A 19,560-nucleotide genomic window follows, 5' to 3' on the forward strand; every position below is an offset into this window, starting at 1 on the left:
ATTATATTAATTGGAGTGCTAGTCTTTTTTCTGTTTAAAAAAACCCATTATTTATTTCATTAAATGTTTCCCAATGACATAAAAGTTTTTTTAAACAATCATTTAAAAAAATTTTTTACTTCAAAATTTTCTCCCTTCCTCTTCCTTTCCTGAGCCTCCTCCTCCTTGTCTTTCCTCAAGAGGGCAAGCACCTTGATTTTGATAATACATATGAGATCTTGTCAAACATTTGACCATCTTGCAAAGGAAAACAAGAAAAATAAAATAAAAAATAAGTATACTTCAATCTGAATTCAGAGTTCATCAGTTCTGTCTCTGGAGGTAGATAGCATTTTTCATCTTGGTCATTTGGAATTGTCTTAGACCATTGTCTTGATCAGAGTAGCTAAGTCTTCACAGTTGATCTTACTTCCAATATTGTTATTGTGTATGTTCTCCTAGTTCTGCCCATTTCACTTTGCATCAGTTCATATAAATCTTCCTAGATTTTTCTGAAACCTTCCTGCTCATCATTTCTTATAGCAAAATAGTATTCCATCACCATCATATACCACAACTTGTTCAACCATTCCCCAACTGATGTCCATTTCCTCTGTTTCTAATGCTTTGCCGACACAAAAAGAGCTATTATACATGTTATTTTAAAAGTATGTTTCAGTCTGTATTTAGATACCATCAGTTCTTTCTCTGAGGATGGATAGCATTTTCCATCATGTTCTTCAGAGTTGTCTTGTATTGTTGTATTGCTGAGAATAGCCAAGTCATTCAAAGCTGATCATCTTACAGTATTGCTGTTACTTTGTTTAAAGTACATTTCACTCAGCATCAACCCATGCAAGCCTTTCCAGGTTTCTCTGAGAGTATCCTGCTCATCATTTCTTATAGTACAATAATATTCCATCATGATCACATATCACAACTTGTTCAGCCATTCCCCAATTGATGGCCATTCCCTCAACTTCTAATTTTTTACCCCCAGAAAAGAGCTGCTATAAATATTTTTGTACATATAGGTCCTTTTCCTTTTTTTTTAGTTTTGAGAGCACAGACCTAGTAGTGGTATTGCTGAGTCAAAGGGTATGCATGACTTTATAGCCCTTTGAACGTAGTTCCAAATTGTTCTATAGAACAGTTGGACCAGTTCACAAATCTGTCAATAATGTATTAGTGTTCCTATTTTTCCACACCCCTCCAGCCTTCATCACTTTCTTTTTCTATCATGTTATCTAATCTGATAGGTGTGATGTGGTACCACAGAGTGGTTTGAATTTGCTTTTCTCTAATCAATATTGATTTAGAGCACTTTTCATGTGACTATTGAAAACTTTCATTTCTTCTTCTGAACACCACCTGTTCACATCCTTTAACCATTTATCAACTGGGGAGTGACTCATTTTTTAAAATCAATTTGGTTCAATTCCCTAATATATTTGAAAAATGATGCCCTTATCAGAGAAACTAGTTTGGAAAAATTTCCCCCAGTTTTCTGTTTTCCTTTTATTTTGGCTGCATTAGTTTTGTTTGTGCAAAACCTTTTTTTAATTTCCTGTAGTCAAAATTATCTATTTTAATTTCCATAATCTCCTTGATCTTTTGTATGGTCATAAACCCTTCCTTTGCTAATAGACCCAATAGGTACATTTTTCCATGCTCCCATAATTTACTCATGATACCACCCTTTATGTCTAAATTATTTAAAAATATTTTCTTGTGTTATGTTTTGTTTGGTTTGGGTTTTTCTCATGGTTTCTCCCATTCATTTTAATTCTTCTATGCAACATGACCAATGTGAAAATGTGTTTAATAAGAATGTATGTATAGAACCTATATAAGATTGCATGCCATCTTGGGGAGGGAGGGTAGAGGGAGAGGGAGAAAATCAAAGACTTATGGAAGTGATTGTAGAAAACTGAAAAAAAATAATAATTAAAAAATAAATCATTTATCCATTTTGACTTTGTGTTGGTATGCAGTGAGATGTTGGTCTATGTCTAGTTTCTGCCATACTGCTTTTCAATTTTCTCAGCAATTTTAGTCAGATGTTGAGTTCTTACCCCAAAAGCTTAGATCTTTGGGTTTATTACTGTGTCACTTACTGCTGTGTATTGTGTATCTAATCTATTCCACTCATCCACTACTCTTTTTCTTAGTACCGGATTGTTCTGATTACTACCTTGTAATAGAGTTTGAAATCTGGAACTGCAAGTCTGCCTTCCTTTATATTTTTCCCCATTGATTCTCTTGATATTCTTGAACTTTTGTTCTTCCAGAAGAATTTTATTACTATTTTTTTCTAGCTGTGTAAAATAATTTTTTTGTTAGTTTGATTTTATGACACTGAATAAGTAAGTTAACTGAGGTGGAAGTGTCATTTTTATTGTATTAGCTTGGCTTACCCATGAGCAATTAATATTTCCTACAATTAGATTTTTCTTATTTTTTTGAAAAGTGATTTGTAATTGTGTTCATATAATCCCAGAATCTGTCTTGGCAGGTAGATTCCCAAGCATTTTATAGTGTCTGAAGTTGTTTTAAATGGAATTACTCTTTCTATCTTTTTCTGCTGAATTTTGTTGGTAATATGTAAAAATGCTGATGATTTATATAGGCTTATTTATATATAGAACTTTGTTGAAGTTATTATTTCAATTAGTTTTTTAGTTGATTCTCTAGGGTTCCCTAAGTATACCATCATATCATCTGCAAAGACTGATACTTTTGTTTGTCATTGCCTATTTTTATTCATTCATTTTTTTTCTTGTCTGTGCTATAGCTAGCATTTCTATTACAATGCTGAATAATAGTGGTGATAATGGACATCCTTACTTTATTTACTCTTGGTTTTATTAGGAAGGTTTCAAGTTTATCCTCATTATGGATAGTGCTTACTCTTGGTTTTAGATAGATACAGCTTAGCATTTTAAGAAAGATTCCATTGATTACTATGCTTTCTCGTGTTTTTAATAGGAATAGGTATTGTATTTTGTCAAAAGTGTTTTTTACATCTATGGATATAATCACATGATTTTTGTTGTAACTGTTATTGTTATGGTGAATTATGCTGATAGTTTTCCTAATATTGACCTAGCTGTACATTCAGAGTATAAATCCTATCTGGTCATATGTATGATCTTTGTAATATATTGCTATAATCTCCTTACAAATATTTTATTAAACATTTTTGCATTGATATTCACTGAGAAAATTGGTCTATAGTTTTCTTTTTATGTTTTTGCTCTCCCTGGTTAAGACATCAAAACCACATTTGTGTCATAAAATAAATTTGGTAGGACTAATTCTTTATCTATTAAAAATAGTTTCATAGTATTAAAGTTAATTATTCCTTACTTATTTGGTAGAATTCACTTGTAAATCCATCTGCTCCTGGGGATTTTTTTTTCTCAGGAAGTTCATCAGTAACTTGTTCAATTTCTTTTTCTAAGATAGGATTATTTAAATTTTTTTTTTCTCTTCTGTTAGCCTGGGCAGTTTATATTTTTGTAAATATTTATCCATTTCATGTAGATTATCAGTTTTACTGGCATATAGTTGGGAAAAATAACTCCTATTAATTGTCTTAATTTCATTTTCATTGTTGACACATTTACCTTTTTCATTTTTGATATCAGTGAGTTGGTTTCCTTCTTTCTTTTTTGTTAAATTAAATTAACCAGTGGCTTATCTATTTTATTGTTTTCTCCTATAAAACCTGTTCCCATTGTTATTTATTAGTTCAGGTTTTTTAACCTTCAGTTTTATTAATCTCTCCTTTGATTTTTAGGATTTCTATATTGCTGTTTCGTTGGGCATTAAAATTTTTTTTCTAGTTTTTTTAGTTGTATGCCCAATTCTTTGATCTGCCCTTTCTCTCTTATTGATATATGCACTTAGTGATATAAAATCCTTTGGATACTTCCCATAAATTTTGGAATGTTACTTTGTTGTTGTCATTCTCTTTGATTAAATTCTTGATTGTTTCAATGATTTGTTCTTTGATCCATGCATTCTTTAGGATTATATTATTTATTTTCCAATTAAATTTTAATATATGTTTCTATGACCCTTCTTTAAATGTAATTTTTATTGCATTATCATCTGAAAAAGGTGCATTTAATATTTCTGCTTTTTGTGTATTTGATTGTGAGACTTTTATGCCCTAATATATGTTCTATTTTGAGAATGTGCCATGTGAAGCTGAGAAAAAGGTATATTCCTTTTTACCCCCACTTTATCATATCTAACTTTTCTAAGATTATATTAATCTTTTTTACTTCTTTCTTATTTATTTTATGTTTAGATTTATCTAGCGCTGAGAGGGGAAAGTTGCAGACTCTCATTAGTATAATCTTACTGTCTACTGTTTCCTGTATTTAGGAATTTAGATGCTATGCCATTTGGTTTATATATGTTTAATACTGATATTATTCCATGGTCTATGGTTTCTTTTAGCAAGATAGAGTTTTCCTGCTTATCCCTTTAAATTAGACCAACTTTTGCTTGTCTAAGATCATGATTGCTATCCCTGCTTTTTTTTTTAAACTTTAACTGAACATAATAGATTCTGCTCTAGCCTCTTGTTTTAATACTCCGTGTATCTCTCTGTATGAAATGTGTTTCTTGTAGACAACATATTGTTAGATTGTGGTTCTGAATCCATTCTGCTATTTGCTTTCATTTTTTGAGTGAGTTCATCCCATTCACTTTCACAGGTATGATTACTAACTGTGCATTTTTTTGTCATCCTATTTTCTTGCATTTATCCTTCTCTCTCTCTCTCTCTTTTTATCCTGTCCCCCCCCTTAAAGTGTGTTTTGCTTCTCATCATTGCTTTCATTTATCTGCCTTCCATTTTATCATCCCTTCCCCACACCCTTTATCTTTTGTCCTTTTCCCTTCCTACTTCCCTGTTGTACAAGATAGATTAATATTACTAATTGAATTTGTATATATGTCTTTCTCTTTTGAACCAGTTTAGATGTGGGTTAGTGTTGCTCCCCTCTCCCCAACCGTTTTCTCCTCCACTATAAAAGCTCATCCTTTCATACCCATTTTATGTGAGATCATTTCCCCCATTCTTCCTCTCCCTTCTTCCTTCTCTTTGTGCATCCCTCTTTCTCTTTTTTAATTTTAACATCATCTTAACATAATTAACTCACTCTTGTACCTCCTTTCTCTGTAGAATCCTTTTAACTACCCTAATAATGATAAAATTCTCAGAAGATGCAGGTAACATCTTCCTATACAGAAAGGTACACAGTTTAACCTTATTGAGTCCCTTGTGATTTATCTTTCATGTGTAACTTTTTTTATGCTTCTTTGGAGTCTTGTACTTTAAAGTCAAATTTTCTATTTAGCTCTGGCCTTTTCATCAGGAATGCTTGAAAATCCTCTATTTCATTAAATATCCATTTTTTCCCTTGAAGGATTACACTCAGTTTTTCTGGGTAGGTTATTCTTGGTCTCACTTCTTTTGCCTTCTGGAATATCATTTTCCAAGCCTTTTATTCCTTTAATATGGTAGCTGCTAAATACTGTGTGATCCTGCCTGTGACTCCACAATATTTGAATGGTTTCTTTCTGACTATTTGTTTAGTCATGGATTTACCTCCTCTCTGCAGATCTGGAAGGTAATTTCTTCTTTTTTCTCTAATTCGTTTATGATGCGACCTCTTATATGTAGAATTTTCATTCATTTGGAGCTTATCTTGGTATAAAGTAGCAGTCTAAACCTAATTTCTGCAAGACTGCTATCCAGTTTCCCCAGAAGTTTTTGTTAAATAGTAAGCACTTCATCTAGTAAATGGGGTTTCTTTCCTTCTCTATCCTGTGTACCTAATCTGCTCCACTTATTGACCCCCCCCACTTCTTTTTAGAAATCTGTTTACCCTGTGGTTTTCATGACACTAAATTCTCTCATGTTTCTTCTTACCTTCATGGTAAGACCCACTCTTTCTCTGGGTCCTTTGTTGGTTCTATTTCTTTCCTCATTTCTTAAGGGCTTTCTATTTTATTTTTCAGTAGGTAGATCAGTCAACTTGTCATGGTCAATAAAGTGCCATCCTCAAAGCCAGGAAGACTTGGGTTCAAGTCTTACTTCAGGTATATACTGGTTGTGTGACCCTGATCAAGTCACTTAACAGTGTTCTAGGACAGTGGTGTCAAACTCAAATAGAAAGGAGGATCATTAACCTGTAGATAGAATCCCTGTGGGCTGCATAGCAACAGTTTTAAAATGTAACATTATCTATCTGCTATTGATTTTTTATTTTATGAAATATTTTCCAATTGCACTTTAATGTGGTTTGGGCCACACTTGGGAGTGTTGTAAGCCACATATTTCACATCAGGCAACTCTCTAAGACTATAAATTACAAAGAAGGTATTTATTTGTTTTGGTGGAGGTAATTTCCTTACCTGAGAGCCTAAGCCAATGAAATCAAGAGTCTAGTCCTTATCCCTATTTATGTGAGTCAGGAATGACTTAATGAATGTTTCATTCCTCTCTATTGCCTCTCTTTTATGAGATTCTTAATGAAAGAACACTTGTCTGTTATTTGACATGCATATTTTAAAGTGATGACAATAGGAAGGATGCTATTAAATTTGCTCACTTTAAATTATCATTTTGAGGCTCTTGATGCTTTACATGAGATCTGGATTGTCAATTGATTGACATCAGTGCTTCTACTACTTAATGGCTTACTTGTAGAATAGCACTTATACTGCTTTATTGGTTTTTGCCAGGAGTTGCAGAAACTGGATTTTCTTAATTCAAAAATTTTTCAAATGAAAAAATTCCTCTAATATATGGCATACCAATTAAAAATTTTAACATCTGAAAATATTTGACCTTTCAACTTAATTATGTTGTCAACTATAGCTGTCTCTAATGCCTCAGTGAGTACTTAGATGAAATGTCAGCAATCAGTACAATTTCCTAGCAAGAAGCATGTTGGGTATGGCAGCAGATAATTCTAAATATGGAACAGATATTTATGATTTTCCTGAAAGTGCAATTCTCTCTTAGATAGTTCTCTGTTATCCATTGTGACGTAGTTTGGCACAGTGGATAAAGTGCTGGACTTGGAAACAGGAAAGTGTGCTCAAATCCTATTCATGACAATGAATGCGTAGAGGCAACAGCACTTATTAAAGGCATACTCTGTTCCAGCCCTGTTCTAGGAATAAAAATACAGAAAGGATACTATTCCTGCTCTCTCAAGAAGTTTACATCCTAATGGGAAGTCTGGGCTGGAACAGGTTTACAAAGATGATAAGGAATGATAAGGGAATTTTAAAGAGCATTCATTCAGTTGACGTTTCCTTTCTGGAAGTAATGTTAGTATTGATTTGGTTTTTGTGCATAGAATAAGAGGTGGAAAGTAGGAGAGGGAAATGTGTACTCTGTGCAAGAAATATGATAAAATAAGTCACTGGAAAGCTGGATGAGATATGAAGCATGGTCTCTTCTGCTATTGGTTAAATTTATTGGGCAAGGTACTTTCACCCTTATTCTCCCATCAAGACAGCATAGCTCCAGGTGAGAATTCTAGCACTGATAGGTAGTTACAAGTCAAATGACTCTAATCTGTAGTCTTCAGAAATTAAAATTGAGAGGTATCTGGTGTGAGTTAGAGTGGAATTGCTTATGGAGTCCCAAAGTTTATACTCGGGAAGTCTAGTAAAAAGAAAAATAAGCCAGAGAGCATTAGTAAGCCAGGATCTAGCTCTTTGTTCTGAAGACCTAGGTGCTTGGGGTTGAAAATCTTGTCCTGAGTGGCTCCTTGACCAAGACTCTGGGGGAAGAAGAAACAAAAACTCAAAGGCAGGCTATTTGTTGATCTCAGAAAACAGTTTTTACCTTAAACAGAAAATAATCTAGTGGGTGTTAGCTAAAAGAGGATGACAGCATGTGCTCTTCTATTTAGGAAGAAATAGCCAAGAATTTCAGCTAAACCAGAAACTGGAAACATTAGGGAGATGACCGGTTATGACTAAGAATTCACTGAAGCAAAATCCAGCTAAGCAGCATTCAACTGGGGCAGTGCGTGTTTATGAAGGCTGCATGTCTGAATGAGTAGTGTCCAATAGAGATTATGTTAAGCAGCATCCCATGAGTAATGTCCAGGAGATTAGCATCTGTCTGACACTCTAGTGGAGACTACACAGTCACTGAAACATCATCCAAAGGAGCACTGTCCATCTGAGTAGCATTAGGAGGAGACTATGAGACCCGTAGGAGAAAACGTGGAGAGAATAGTGTGATAACAGAAAACATTAGTGGTTCTAGAGTATCAGAGGCATTAGCTGTCCTGTTGTATGTGTGCTCTGGCCAGATGTACTCCTTTTAAATGTGTCCTACCACTGTATACCCTGTCTACATGTATCCTTTAGTTGTGCACCCTTTCATATGGGTTCCCTTCATGTGTATTCTCTTCCCACTTATGTATTTGTAGGATGGTGAGCTCCATATTTATATAGAAAATGTTTTATTGCAATTTTCTTATCGTTCTATTTCATTACATAACTTTACTTTCAAGTAATTTTGTCATCTTGCTGATTATTGAAGGTCAACATATTACTAGGGGCTCTTGAGCTATGGCTTTAGAGAATTCAGATCAACAAAGTACCTTGGACCTGGAGTAGTCATTCTCTGTGGGAGCCTTGATATTTGAAAGGTGCTATTATGTACCACAAATATAAATACTATATAAATGCCAGTTGTTTTGTTCCTGTTTAGTTGTTTTTCAGTTATGTCCAAGTCTTCATGATCCCATTTGGAGTTTTCTTGGCAAAGATCCTAGAGTGGCTTGCCATTTCTTTCTCCAGCTCATTTTATAGATGAGGAAACTGAGGTCAACAGGATTAAATGGCTTGCCTAGAGTTACATGGCTAGTCAGTGTCTGAGGCCAGATTTGAACTCAGGAAGATGAGTCTTGATGACTCCAGGTCTGGCACTCTATCAATTGCACCACCCTGCTGCCCAAATGTCATTTACAATGTCATAATTAAATTTAGCAAACATATACTAAATACCTACTATGTATGTACAAGGCACCATTCTAAGCACTGGGGAAAAATATTAAAAAAAAAACCACATAGTCCCTGCTCTCAAGGGGTTTATAGTTTTATAAAGACACAAGTGATTATTCATTAGTCAAGACAGCACAGCTCCAAATGAGAATCCCAATAGTTACTGGTCAAATAATCGTGACCTACTTTATAGTCTTCAGAGACTGAAACTGAGAGGTATCTGGAATGGGTTAGAATGGGTCTGTCTAGAAGCCCAAAGTTTACTCCCAGGAGGTCTAGTTAAAAAAAGTCTGAGAGCATTAATTGGCTGGGATCTAGCTCTTTGTGCTAAAGACCCAGGTGCTTGGGGGTTGAGGGTCTTGTCCAATCATAGAAGGTATAATTTAAGCTAGCAATGTCTTCACTCCTCCTTAGGCTACACTCCTGACTCTCTCAGACTTTGTCTACAATCCCCCAAGTCCCATTTTTCTTGAGGACAGGAACATCTTTCTTTCTGCTTGTATTCATATCCTCAGCACTTAACATAGTCAAACTAGCAAGACATGAAACATGCACAATGATGTGCAAAGTACTTGGTACAAAGTAAAAGAATTATGTATTGACATACAATAAACATTAAAATCCATACATCTTAAATTTCTTAAAAATATGCAATATGCCCTTATTTTGGTCACTTACTTGTTTTACACCATTTGGCATTGAGTTGACCAGATTTTGACACATTCTTTAATTCTTCATCATGAAACCACACAATGTATATTACATGTTTTGGATTAATTTTGACAGATGTACATGTCTCTCTTCATAGAACTAAATCTGTCTTATACCTGGGATCCTTTCTTTCAACTCCTTTCTTTCTTTGTAAAATTTTATTGGTAACTTTTTTTTTTTACATCAACCATTTTCCAGTATATTCCATCTTGTAGAACTTTCCCTTGTAACTCAGAAAAATACTTAAAACTGATGGCCTAGCACATGTAATTAGCTCTCTTGCTTAAAGTCTAAATCTAAAGGCATAGCTTAGGGATGAACTTCACCAGCAGTTAGATGTCAGCTTGTTAATCCTCATTACCTTTGTAACCCCAAGAAGAGGAGCTTGTGTCTGGGACAGCTAAGGCACAGTGACCCAGAACATTGTGACTTCACATCTTGTAAAAGAACTCCTAGCCTGACACACAAGGTTTAGGGTTGTAGGTAAGATTAGGGTTAGGGTAGAGTGGCATGCTTGGGCATACCCACATGATCAGACCAGGGGGAAATTCAGATAAAATGCCATAAGAAGACTGAAAGATGAAGACATTCCTTTTAGCCAGCCTTGAAAGAAGAGAAAGATTTTAAGAAATAGAAGTGATGACAGAAGAATGGCTTACATACATCCTAAGAACTATGGTTTTAGGGAATTCAAATCTCCAGTACCTTTACCTGCTGGAGTGGCAGAAGCAGCTTTGTGCAGTGAAGAGTACTGGGTTCAGAATGAGAAAATCCAAGTTCGAATTCTGGTCCTGTCACTTGCTAATTATATGATCTTGGACAAGTCACCTGACTCATTCTCTGGGTTTCAGATGCCTCAGTTATAGAGTTATAGAGGCTTGAACCAAATGGCCCTAGATCATATACAATCTCTAAATTTAGGATCTGAAGATGGAGCACTGTGAAAGCTAGAAATTTAGACTGGTGTTACATTGGGAAAGGTATGGTATTCACCATCCACCAGGTAAGGTGATCCTGCCTAAACCTATATAAGTAAAGAGGTTAGAGCTTTTTGTCTTCATTGCTAAGTAACTTACCCTTTTTCTTTTCAATTAACCTAAAATGAGAATAAGAGTTGCAAGGTGGTGTAGCGGATAGAGTACTGGGCATAGACTCAGGAAGATCTCAGTTGAAATCTTCTTGCCTCAGCCACTTACTGGCTGTGTGGCCCTGGGCAAGTCACTTAACCCTGTTTGCCTCAGTTTCCTCATCTGTCAAATGAGCTAGAGAAGGAAATGGCAAACCACTCCAGTATCTTTGCCAAAAAAACTCCAAATGGGGCCACAAAGCATCAGGCACAACTGAAATGAATGAACAACACCAAAAAATGAGAACATTTCTCTGTCTACTACTGCATACCGTATATTTAATTTACATAATTTTTCGAGTTAACAGTGGAATGTTCTTAGCTCATGACAAAGCCTCTCAGAGTCATCAGAGAATATTCTTACTTCCATTTTATACCATTGTACAAACTTTGATTCTCTTTCCAAAAAACTAAACTGCCCCCCCCCAAAACCAAACACCTCAGTTACAACCCAAGGTTTAAATGCCCTAAATAAATTGACAGAGGGATTCTACCCTTGGAAAACATAGAAACTGCCTCATTTTCCATTGTAAACCTGTTTAAAAAGGGAAACTGAGCTTAATTAAACTTTCAATGACAAGAACCAGGATATACATATATTTATAACATGGCATTCCATTTCAGCTATTTGCATTAAAAATCAATTGATGTTATATAATGTCACTATTTATATTTGAATAGCCTTTAGCAATCACTGGGAAACATTAGCTCAGGCCTTGGAAAGACCCCTTTAATGGTCCTTGTGAGAGCTATAGCTAGGGTGGGATCATTAGGGATTTTCTAGGTCATAGACATTTAGAGGGCTCTGATGACATTTGATCTTGTTCAGCAGAGATAAGCAACTGAGCTTAGTACATAATTGGCAGGAGTAAATAGTTAGAATGGGATGCCACCAGAGGGCACCTTCATCACCTGACATTCCAGGTGAGCTCCTTGCCAGCTCTGCCCAGTTCTTACCCCTTTCCCTGATACTGCCAACAACTGCCTCTCTTCAGAGGTCTAATCATGACCCTACTCAATGCCCAGTACTCTGGGGTCTCTCCCTCACCCCAAGATGAACTGAATATTTATTAATTGAGAGTGTACTTCATACTTCTCATCCCAGTCATGTTTTATGAAGCTTGTCATGCATGCCCAAATGGCTAGTTATAGCTCTGTACCGAACCTGTATTTTTTTTCGGTCAACTCGCTGGAAATAGAGATGACCACAAACTCTTGCCAGGTTGATATAACCTCTCTCCACCTCAATTTCTTCATTTGCAAAATGGAGATAAAACTATTTGAATGACCTGCCTCTCAAGGTGTTTGTAAACCTTTGAAAACCTAAAAGAAGAATATCAATGAATTATTGTCATTATAGGGTTTAGCACTGGTTCAGCATAAATGCTTAAGAAAAATGTTTTCATTCATTATACACCACCCAGGGCAAGCCAGAATTTTGATGAGATAATAATAAATAATGAGATTTAGCACTTGTATCTTAACTATGTTTTAAAACACTTATGCTGACCACATTTCAGAAATGCAGTTCTAATCTCTATTTTACAGATGAAGAAACAAGAAGGAAACAAACAAATAAATAACTTGCTGAAAGCTTTATTACAAATCAATGGCAGAGTTAGACAATGATTTCAGGAATTACTGTTTTATTAGACTATCATCATCACAATCTAATGATGGGACAGTTTTATCCTGGAAGGAACAGAGCCACTCCAGGGTGGGCAGCATAGAGGAAGTTGGCTTCTCTAGCAGTTGTCAAGTCTTTCAAGGGACTCAGTTATGTCAGAAATTTTTTACTGTGTATTAGCTGCGCTGGCAGAGGGCTATGTGTCTAAGGTCTGGGTTTTCAGTAGGTGCTCAATAAATGAAATTCAGAAAGCATAAAGCCAGAAAATGGTACTAAGGAGGTGCAGGCTTGGTGGGGATAGGATTGGTCTATAGTCACAGAATTTGTTTTGCTTATTTGTTATATGAGTTTTATTTTTTCTTTTATTTCAATGATGGGTCGGAAAAATGGAAGAGAAAAATAAATACGTATTAATTAAAATAAAATAAAAATTTTAGAAATAATTATAGGACTAAGTTAAGGTATCCAGTCTGATTAATCTAGAGAACAGGAGAACATGAGACAAGTTTGGACATTAAGCACAGAGGAGTAACAAACAAAGAGGTCTAGGACATACATTCTTGGATTGGTCAATATGCGTGCCCAGCATCTCACAGAGATAGATAAGTGGCTCACTGGATGGAGTGCTGGTCCTAGAGTCAGGAAGACTTGAGTTCAAATCCAGCCTTAGATATTGACTGTGTGACCTTGAGTTAAGTAATTTAACCTTCACCTTCCTCAGTTTCCTTAACTGTAAATCTAACATCACCTACTTTCCAGGGGTGTTATGAGGATCAAGTGATACATTTGTAAAGCATTTAGGACAATACCTGTTACAAAGGAGATGCTTAGTAAATTTTTATTTCCTCTTCTCTCTCATAGAATCATAGAATCTTACCTTTGGAAGAGACTTTAGAGGTTATAAGACAGCCTTAGGACAATTCTCTTTCCATTTCAACCCAGAATATTATTCTGACTCATGTGTTCTCTACAGACTTGAGTCTCTACTGATATTATCCTTACCCTTGTTTTCTCAAAGTATAAATTGCATCTGAGTGCAGCAGTATGACTCCATTAGCTGTATGCCAGCCAGGTCATTTTTATTGATTAAGTCAAAAGGTTTTCTTGCAAGTCCTAGGCTGAGCTAAAGAACTGCCACCCACAGGATAAATCAGCTATTTATTAGGGGAACATTGTGCCCTCTCTGCCCACACAATCACTCCTTCATCGCTTAGGTCTCTGGGATGCAAAGTGGCACATAGTAGGAGAAGCTCAGTCACCATTCAGGACTGGCCCAGGATGTGATGATCCAATGGCAAATGGGGATGCAAGCTTTTTCTATAATAATTAACATAGTTCAGCATACACAGGTAACCTATGGCCTAGAGGCAACCCTTCCTCTTAGATGAATTTGCTTAAGAGATAGAAATTCCCTCCCCTCTACAAAGGAGATTCCGGAGCATTGTCCATAAACTATCCTTGAGCTGAGTAGGCTGCATGTGCATACTTATGTCATGTGCTTCTTTGGGGATCTATCAATGGCCTAGCTACTGACTTGTCTTGGACTGGGACAATCCATTTTTAGGTACTCTATCAATAGGCCACATGGAAGCACATATCTAATACTGCCATATTTTTATACCACAGAAACTACCCTCGGGTGGTTGAGGAAAAGGGGAAAGGAATTCTCCCTTCACCTCAGAAATATACTGGAAAGAGAGGGAAAGGGAAAAAGGAAAATGATAGAATAGAAAATGCCATGTCCAGTTGAGAGTAGGCTGTTGTTCTCCTTTATAAGCTACTTCAAAAGAGGTAGCTCCTATTATAAGAGTGAATCTAGGGGAATGGGATAGGTAACACTCCATGGAAACTGCTCAGGTATTGAATATTATCTTCTTAATAAGATCCCAGTGCACAAATCAGTACTCTATGGGGAAGAGATTTGCTCAAATTAACAGGGGAATACCTTGATCAATCCCCTATTGAGCACATATCTATTGATTATGGAATCAGAAAATGGTCCAATAAATATGAAGTATTGCAGATGTCAAGGTTAATATCAAGGCTTGCTCTCAGAAAAGTAATTTGGTAATTTAATGCCTTTATTGTATGAACCTCATTGAGATACAAAGTGGGGCCAGATGTTTAATAATTTAAAGTTGGAAAACAACTCATATATCTCTATAACTTGTGCTAATGAGAGATCCTGGATCATAACACGGTAAAGATATTAAAGGAGCAAAAATAATCACAAAAAGGAGGGCTCTGATGAAAAAGTAATCCATTATTAAGCTCTAAATTTTGAAAACAGGTTCCCTTTATGAACCAGTACTTTAATGAACTGTTAGTTCAAAGTAGTTTCTACCTCTCAGCAGACCAGATCTCTCTTAGACAAGCACAGAACCGATATTGCTCATAGGCACTGTAAAATGAGCTTAACACCTTCCACAAGTTAAATGAGCTCAACACTTGCAAATTACTGTCACATTTGCCAATGATTATGTCCCTAGTTTTGGTATCAGGGACAAAGAAGTAATATCTTCAAGGGTTTCTCCTATTCTCTTTGCTCTTTAATCCAAGCTTTATACTACTATAAGACTAGTTAGCCTTGTGCATAGATCTACTCATGCTGTCGCATTGCTAAAAAAAAAAAATCTTATGTAGCTCCCTATTACCAGCTGAGTTAAGTTCACATTCTCTACAGATTCTGATACCACATGACCTTTCTAGTCATCTCCCCATCCCCTATGAGTCTATGCTGTTAGAGAGTTCAGATCAAAGTATTCTCTGTTCAGTGGGGAAGATGGGTTCTGCCAGAATCAATTAGGCGAGGCTTCATGGCAAAGGTGAACATAGAATTATAGATCTAAAGCTAAGAGGTCATTGAGTCTAACCAACTCATTTTGCAGATGAGCAAACAAGTCCAGAGAAGTTAAGTGACTCATCATAAAGGTCACACAAGTAGCAAGTATCAAAAATGAGAATCAAATTCCATTTTTTTTAATTCTGTCTAGTACTGTACCCATTATACCACACTGCCTCTCTCATGCATTCCAAGTAAATCTGCCTCCAAATTTGGTTTGCAGGATGTGAGACTCTTGGTGATATTTATACTTCATGTATTAAACAAATACCAAACTCTGAAGATTTTCCAAAGTAAAAATAGCAGCTTAAAAAAACCCTCAAAATTATTAAGCTATAATGCAAATATGGGCTTCCTAAACATGTGAGATTGTGTAGTCCTTAACTGTGAAGAGAAAGCACTATTCCAGCAGAATAGGAAATTATAGATATATAGACTGTAATAGTTACTTAGTGAATCTGTCACATTTATGGAATGAAAGACCCCTCTGTGGAAGTTTTTTTTTTTAATGCTAGCTTATTTACTGAACTTTTCTTCAGGATGTAGAAAGTATGAGCAATAAAATGTGAACCTTCTTGCAAACAGGGATTGTATATGTGTGGGTGTATGTATCCCATTCAGTAATAAAAATAGCTAACATTAATTTAGGATAGTAATGTTAGCAACCTGATATATATGTGTGTATGTATATAAACATATATGTGCACATATTTATGTAGTCCTTAATTATGAAGATATAGCTCATAAATTATCTGTATATTACATATATGTCCCCCAGATATCTCTCCTAATTTCTGACAGTCTCTGTCTCCCTCATTAAGAATCATTCTCAGTGAGGTTCATTCCCATCTTTACACAGGTGCTTCAGTTCCATTAAGGCAGGTCTATACAGCTTTGTCTTAGCTAGGTGAAGCCTTTCCTTGCTCTCTTCAAAGATTTCTCCCCACTGAGGTTGCCTTCCACTTAAGACAGTATAGATCTATATGTAAATTTTTTGGTAAAATTTTTATATGTAAAATTATGTGTATACATATATATTAGAAAAGCACATATGCATAATAAATATACACATATACATACATGTGAACACATGTATACACACAGAAGTAGGTACTATTGCTATACCAATCTATAGATGGAAAAAAGGAGGCTGAGTGGTTAAGTATCTTGCTTTAGTCACCCAGTTAGGATCAAAGGCAAAATATAAATTTAGGTCTTCCTAACTCAAGTGCTAGAACTTTGTCTATTATACCACCTATCTTATTCAAGGAATAAGTGCTTAATAAATTTGTCCTTTGAATAACTGGATTTATCACTAATTGTTTGCTACTCAGAAACCATACCGGGGGAATACTCTTCCCTCCTCATCTCTGCCTTCTATCTCTCCTGGCTTCCTTCAAGTCTCAGCTAAAGTCTTATCTTTTGCAAGAAGCCCTTCCCATCTCTCCTTAACCTTTGTACTTTCTTTCTGAGACTATCTTCAGTTTATTCTATATGTATGTATATCTGTATATCTATCTATCTATCATCTATATCTATCTATCTATCTTATTTTGTATGTAGGCTGTGTGTGTATATGCATGTGCGTATGTTTTGGCATGCTTCCTCCTTTTGACTTTGAGCTCCCTGAGAACAACGACCATGTTATGACCTTTTTTTTTTTAATATTCCCAAGTCTTAGCACAGTACCTGGCACACTGTTAGATCTTAAAAAATGCTTGTTGACTGTCTGACTAATGGCATATTTTGCAGCTGTTGCTGGTTTGTGATCTTTTTTACTCTATTTTTTCCCCAAGGGAAGAAGAATGTAATTATATTTTGTCACATGGAGTAGGTAGGAGATGAATTCAGTAGGGGAAAGGCAAAAATTATCAATGACTTGTAGAAGCCTAGAAGAATCCTTTCCAACTCTGTCTGTGATTCTAAGTCTTAAAATGATTGCCTTTCCCTTTTAGTTTGATTTCTGAATTGGCAACTTCTATAAAATCATTTTCTCATTTTCCTACTCTGATAGAAGTGAGCACATCCATAGCATTTACTCTCTAGACTTTCGGTTTGTAATTCAATTATATTCATTTAAAAGTCTTATTATATATTGCCTTACATTGTTTTTTCATTGAGTCATTGATATGTTTTATTTCCCCGACAAAATTGTAAGGTCATTGAAGGCCCTGACCACCTCTTATACTATTTTGGGTGTCTCCTATGGAACCTAGCACAGTGTGAGCAGATTGGTAGCCTTAATTAAACTAAGAAGTACAACTAAGTTTTTTTTTAAAGTTATAAAATGTACAAATAATCCATTGTTGCCCATAGAAAGCAGAGAAATTGAAATACAAACCTACATGTCCCTGAATTCAATGATTTTCCTTTCTATTTTTCAGGGAGGGAGAGAAGAGGTGTTGTTTTTCATGACTGGTGTGAATTGACTATTAAGATACAGCTCATAGCTCCCAACAGAAAACATAGGTAGCATAGGTAGTACTTACCAGTGGGAAATTAGAAGGAATCACGTTTGATGGGTACAAATTATTAGTGGGTGAGATTTCTTTGTTTTCTATAATTCAAGGTTGAATTTATGGTAACTTAGGGGTATTTAGCAGATCTCAGACATTTTGGTCTCAAGACCCTTTCACACTCTTAAAAATCTTTGAAGGATGCCCCCCCCCCCCCAGTTTTTGTTCAGGTGGGCTATATCTGTTGATATTTATTGTATTAGAAAGAGGATAAATGACTCGATCATGATTACACAGCTAATTAAATGTCAGAGGCAAGATTTAAATGCAAGTTTCTTTGACTCCAAGTCAAGGACCCTGTGTTTTGCCAAAGGCATGGAAGAGGAGTTCTGATAGAGAAATCTCAACTCGAGAGGGAAAGAATGAGAAAGAACAGAGCTGAAGCAACAGAGCGCCAGTCAGATGCTTCCAATCCACTGGGCCATGGGGACACAGAACACTTGAGATCAGCTGATCAGTCCACAATCATTTATTAAGCACCTACTACTTTTTGCTAAGTGCTAGTGAGACAAAAAAAAGGTAAAGACATAGTCCCTGCACTCAAGGAGCTCACCTTCTAATGGGAAAGACAATATACAAAAAAAAAATTTACATATGATTTTACCTTCCAATGTACAGAATTAAGTGAAAAGTAATCTCAGGGGAAGAAACCTTTGGAGAGGCCAACGAAGGCTTCACCTGTACAGGCATGCCCTAAATACAACTGAAGCACCAGCATAAAAATGGGAATGAACCTCACTGAGGATGAGGAAAGGATTCTTAATGAGAGAGAGAGAGAGACTGTCAGAAATTAGGAGAGAATTTGGGAGACATGATAGTATGTGGTTCAAGGAGAAGAGTCCTAAATTTGGAGTCCAAGTGCCTGTGCTCAAATTCTGTCTGTGACACTACATGTGTCATCTTGGGCAAGTAATTTAACCTCTTTGGGCCTCAGTTTCCACATCTGTAAATAAGGGAATTGGACTACATGACCTCTGAGGTCCCCTCTTAGATCTATGATCTTATGAATTTCCCAGCCATGCTTTACAATTTACAAAGTAAAAATACCGTGTTCTTACAGATTCCAGGGCTTCACCCAGTTATGTGACTTAAGTGTGGTGGATATAATACAGAACAGGTCTCCAGAAAAGCACCTGAGTATGTGCTGGCTACAGAAGGCAGACTTTTGGAAGGAGAGCTTGTGTGGTAAAAAGCCATTTCCCTCCTCTGGCAGTCTGGGAAACAATGATATGGAGGGTGTTGGTGTTGCTGTTTGGGTTGCCATGGTTACATTTTGGAGGGGGTGGGAGAGGTATCTATATAGTTTGCTTAAACAGGGATCCTCTTGCTTGGAATGAGAGACATTCCAGCAATGTGATTTTCTCCTCCCCCATCCACCTTTGACTGCTCTGCAGATCTTCCTGGGACACTACTACCTTAAAAGCAGATTTATATTTTAATTGAACAAGAGAAGAAAACCCTGGGGAAATACATTTAAGAAAAAACTATGACAATAGATGGCATTTATAAAGTGCTTTGTTTACAAAATTCTTTATACATTTTACCTAGTTGAAAGAGTTTATCTGACTGTATCTATTGCCAGCAGGGATGTCTCCTTTCTTTGTCCTGAAGGTAGGAAAACTATAGTCTTGTGTTGATTACAGAATGCTTAACAGCAATAGTTAACATTTATATAATGCTCTGCAAAGTTCTTGTAATGTTATTT

Source organism: Notamacropus eugenii, chromosome 3 (assembly GCF_028372415.1).
Source record: "Notamacropus eugenii isolate mMacEug1 chromosome 3, mMacEug1.pri_v2, whole genome shotgun sequence".
NCBI lineage: Eukaryota > Metazoa > Chordata > Mammalia > Diprotodontia > Macropodidae > Notamacropus > Notamacropus eugenii.